This window comes from Indicator indicator, chromosome 20 (genome assembly GCF_027791375.1).
Source record: "Indicator indicator isolate 239-I01 chromosome 20, UM_Iind_1.1, whole genome shotgun sequence".
NCBI lineage: Eukaryota > Metazoa > Chordata > Aves > Piciformes > Indicatoridae > Indicator > Indicator indicator.
The window spans coordinates 11,726,836-11,731,868 of NC_072029.1; positions in this window are offsets into that span (position 1 = coordinate 11,726,836).

Genomic DNA, 5,033 nt, shown 5'->3' on the forward strand with positions numbered 1-5,033 from the left:
CTGAAGATAACACACTGACCTTGGCAGCTAAGTTAACAACTTTCTCCTTAACTAACTCTGCTTCTCTGTCCAGGGGAGCCTGGGGGGGAAGCTCCTGGGAGAGGGAGGCCCCTTTGGGAGGGTCCCTTTTGGAGGGAAGCAAAGGGAGATTGGTTGTGATTTTCTGTTGATTGTATATATTTGTAAGTGTTGTGAATTTTGTATATTTGTACATATTCATTGCATTTCATCATAGATTGTAGATTCTGCTTTGTAAATACAGCTTTCATTTGCTTCCAGACTGGGCTAGCCTGGTTATTGTCAGTGGGGGGGAATTTCAGCTCATGCTGACACAGGGTCTCTGGTGCTTCTCATGTTCCCCGAGGCAGGGGGTGCTGTGAGGTCTCTGTGCTCACACAGGACAGGACAGAGGGTCCCCAGCACAAGGAGCGTGGGCTCTGCGCTGCCTTTGTACCCCACTGCGTCCAGTCCGGAGCACTGGCTGCTGGGCATGGACAGTGTCATGTCTCTGGTTGAGGTGGGAGGGAGGGAAGAGCCATAAACCTCCTGCCTGGAGGGAGCAGAGAGAGCGTAGCAGGATCCTTGTTGGGATCTTGAGGGTGACCACAGTGACCTGATGATTTCTTCTCTGTTCTGCAGATTCGTTTGTGAACAGCCAGGAGTGGACCCTGAGCCGCTCAGTGCCTGAGCTGAAGGTGGTGAGTACTCACAGCTCGTGCCTTGGGTACCTCCCCTGGGTTTGCTGGTGCTTCTCCAAGTCCCTAGGAAGAACTTGTGGTTTGATGGGGCCAGGTGGAGATGCAGAGAGCTTCAGCTGAGGAGAGAAAGGAGCAGAGAGAGGGTGTTGGCCTGGGGGAACACTCAGAAGTGAAGGTCCAAAGGCCGTATTTGAGCACCTCACCCTTCCTGCTGGCCATGTCAGGGTCTAATTCCCCAAATTTGGATACTGTTGCATGGGTCAGGCCTGGTGTAGCAGAAGCAGGAGCAGATCTTGGGCAGTGGTAAAGCCCTGCACCTGTGGTCATCACCCTCAGAGTAGCCTCCAGGCTGGGAGTTACCTGCATGGGAGACATCACCTCTCCATTTGAGTCTCGTTGGCTCCAGCTCTGCACTGGAGCTTCCCTGGACTCTCCTGGCCACTTCTCAGACATGGCTGCCCCTGTGGTGTCCCTGCCATGGTGGGATGAAACTGTCACCGCTGCTACTTTGTCCTGTCAAACACAGGGCATGAAGCTCCTTTGCCAGATCAGGGCAGGTTTCCCAGGCTCCATCACCTACCTGTGGGACATGGTCTGTGGTAAAGAGGCTTCCCCCTGCCCCAGCAGCCCCCTTCATGTGGCACAAGGGTTCAGGGTGCAGCACCTCTGAGATGTTCTCCATGGCCTGCCACCACTGATGGCTGCTTGTCAGAGTGTCAGGGCCATTGGTGAGCTGGTGAAGTTTGGTGGTGCAGGAGGACACAAAGGTCCTGCTCTGTGCTGGCTGAGCTGGCTGGTGAACAGGAGGGGCAGAAGCTGTGCCTGTGGTGAGGGGGAAGCATGGCCTCCTTGCTGCTAGAGATGGGACCCCTCTGTAGCCATGCTGTGGGTACTGGAAGGAATGTGGGAATGGGCAGGACACCACAGGTGCTTCCCAGTGTCTGTCTGTTGGGTCCCAGGAGCCTCAGCAGCCTGTCCCACTGCTCTCCTCCATGCTCCCCTGTCTCTGTGGCATCCCCTGTCTGCCTTTGCAGACCCTTGGTCTGTCTCCCTCCCTCCCTTCAGGAGGAGGTTCTTCTCTGTCTCAGGCAGGGGAACAAGGATCCCTTTCTGCGCAGCATGCCGTCCCTGTGCTGCTGCCCTGCTCGTGCCTGCAGCCAAGCCAAGGCAGAAGCAAACTGTGACTGTTCCTGTCCTAGTTTGGCTGCTGGAGCTGAGGCTGCTCAGAGCTCCTCTTGCAGCCTTCCTGGCACCGTAACGCTGCGCAGGCTGCAAACACTGCTGCGAGCCAAAGGACCTAAAGCTCTCCCTCCATCAGCACAGGTTCCTTCTCCTGTGCTTTTCATGGCCTCCAGGATCTCTCTTGCTCTGGCCTTTCATCTGCCCTGTGTGGGTCTTCCTGAAAGCCTGGAGGCCTTTCACAGCCCTGGTCCAGTCCTGGCTATGCTGGGCTAAGGCCCCCTCTATGGTGTCTAGGGTGAGGCTGCAGTAGCCAGTGGTGGCAGGGACCCTGTGTTTGGATGGGCAGAACTGGGCTGTGTCTAGGAGAAGGCAGCACAGATGGTGCCTCCTGGACCTGACATGGGCCATGCCAGCCCTTTGTGTCACATCATGCTCCCAATGTCTTAATGCAGAGGTTTCCAAGGTGCCTACAGCCACAGTTGTCTTGGCTGTGCTACCTCTGAGGGTTGTGTTCCTCGTGGCTGCCTGTTCTGGTGGAGCTTGTTTGTGACATCTGTTGAGGACAAGACAAAGCAGAAGCTGATTTCAGCAAGACATGGATCAGGATTTGGGTTGTAAGACAACAAAGCATAAACGCAGCCTCCATCCAAGTTTTGGAGAGCTCAATCTTGTTGGCAGTGTTGGACCTCTGATGTCACAGGGAGTCCTTGCTGCTGGGCAGCCTCAGGAGCCATTTCACAAAGGTTTTCCAAGGGACTGGGGCAATGATGAGAGGCCTGAAAGCCCTCTGCTGTGAGGCCAGAATGAGAGAGTTGGGATTGTTCGGGCTGGAGAAGGCTGCAGGGAGAGCTTCTGATGGCCTTTAGTGCTTCGAGGGGCCAGGCAGAAAGCTGGGGACAGACTTTTGAGCAGGGCCTGTTGTGACAGGACAGGGGGTAATGATTTGAACTCAAAGAGACTGGAGAGAAGGGAGAAATTTCTTGTGCTGGGAGTAGTGAGAGCCTATCCCAGGTTGCCCACAGAGGTGGAAGATGCTGCATCCCTAGCAGCATTCCAGCTCAGGTTGTCTGGGGCTCTGAGCAACCTGCTCTGACTGCAGGGGTTGGACTGGGTGAGCTTTGAAGGTCCCTTCCCACCCAAACTGTTTCCTGGCTGTGTACAACATAGACTGTGGTGCTCACGGGGCCCATCCATGCCTGGCTGTGTGGATCCACAGCACTCCTGTGGGGTCCATGGTGCTGTCCCCCTCTGCCCAAGCTTGTTGCCTGTGCCCTGTAATTGCTACAGTGGATGATAGCCCTGGCAGGATGTGTTCAGCCTGGGCATGCCTACGGGAGTGCCTTGAGCTGCGCTTCCATGTGCCAGGCTCCGGGTGCCCTGGTCCCTCTGCTTGCCAGCTGCGTGCACTGTGGGCACAGGAGGTGCCAGCAGACCAGAGAGGTTTCCCAGGCTCCTGCTGGCTGAGCTCCTTCCACCGTGGGGCTGGTGCCTCTTCACCCCTCTCCAGGAGCGTGTGGGTACCCGGAGCAGGACCTGCTGCAGCTGAAAGCTGGAGAACCTGCCTGGCAGTGACTCACTCAGCAAACTCATGGCTTGGCCTGGAGAGGTTGGCCATAAACTGTTCTTTGGTGGCAGAGGCAGCTTGAATGTTCCCATTGGCTCTGCTCTCCTTAGCCCCACGCCTCTGGGCCTCATGGGACTGTGTGGCTGTGCCACAGACCTGCTGAGGACACCACAGCAAGTGCCAGGCTGAGTGCTGGTGCTCGGTTCCTCTTGTTGTGTGGGCTCATGAACTGTGCCAGGGTACAGTTGGGGTGTAGCATGAGGTGGGTGCTGGGGATGGTCTCTGCCAGCAGGTGGCATGGAGTTCAGTGCTCCTGCAGCTGGGCTGCTCCTGGCATCACAGTGTGTTTGCCCTGTGTTTGCCTGGCACCAGCGTGTCACCATGGGCTGTGTCTGCCAGACTTGCCTCAGGCCCACGTACTGAGACAGACAGACAGGGGAGAGCTCATGGCTGGACCTGAAGTCATGGAACCACAGAATCATTCAGATTGGAAAGACCTTTGGGGCCATGGAGTCCAACCTTTACCAAGCACTGCCAGGCCACCACCAAACCATGTCCCTCAGCACCGTATCTCTACACCTTTGAAACTCCTCCAGGGATAGGGATTCCACCACTGCCCTGGGCATCCTGGGACAGGCCTGGACAACCCTCAAGGGGCAGAAATTGTTCCTCCTGTCCAACCTAAACCTCCCCTGGGACAACTGGAGGCTGCTTCCTGTCATCCTTTCTTTGGGAGAAGAGACCAACCCCCACCTGGCTCTAGCATCCTTTCCGGAAGTTGTAGGGAGCCAGAAGGTCTCCTCTCAGCCTCATTTTCTCCAGGCTGAGTCTTCCCCAGATCTCTCAGCTGCTCCTCACCAGCCCTGTTCTCCAGACCCTTCACCAGCTTTGTTGCCCTTCTCTGGACCTGCTTCAGCCCCTCAATGTCCTTCTTGGAGTGAGGGGCCCAAAACTGACCCCAGGATTCCAGGTGCAGCTTCACTGTTGCCCAGTCTATGGGGGCAGTCCCTGCCCTGGTCTTACCAGCCCAGCCAAGTCAGTGTCCTCAGGCCTCTCACCAGTACTGACCTGGGTTCAACTTCCCTCTGCTCTCCAAGGAGCATCTCTGCCCATTGTCAGTGTGTGCCCAGGCACTGGTGGTCTCAGCTAGCAGGAGGTGGCCTCGAGTAGAGGGAGAGGTGCTGGTGACAGCAGCGGTGGGTGACCTGTGCCTCTGTTTCAGGGCATCGTGGGGAACTTGTCCAGCGGCAAGTCAGCCCTCGTACACCGCTACCTGACCGGCACCTACGTGCAGGAGGAGTCTCCAGAAGGTGAGGTCTGGTTCCAGGGCATGTGGGGTGGCCTGGGTGCTCTGCTGGGCTCTAGGGGTGACCCCGTCTCTGCACCCCACCGCCTGCACCCTGGCGCACTGCAGGGTTTCCCTGCCGGCCCTCAGCTCCTGACCCTGCTGTGCTCTCCTCCCAAGGGGGCCGGTTCAAGAAGGAGATCGTGGTGGATGGCCAGAGCTACCTGCTGCTGATCCGAGACGAAGGTGGCCCCCCGGAACTCCAGGTGGGACACCTGGGGGCTGCTGCAGAGGGACCTGCCTG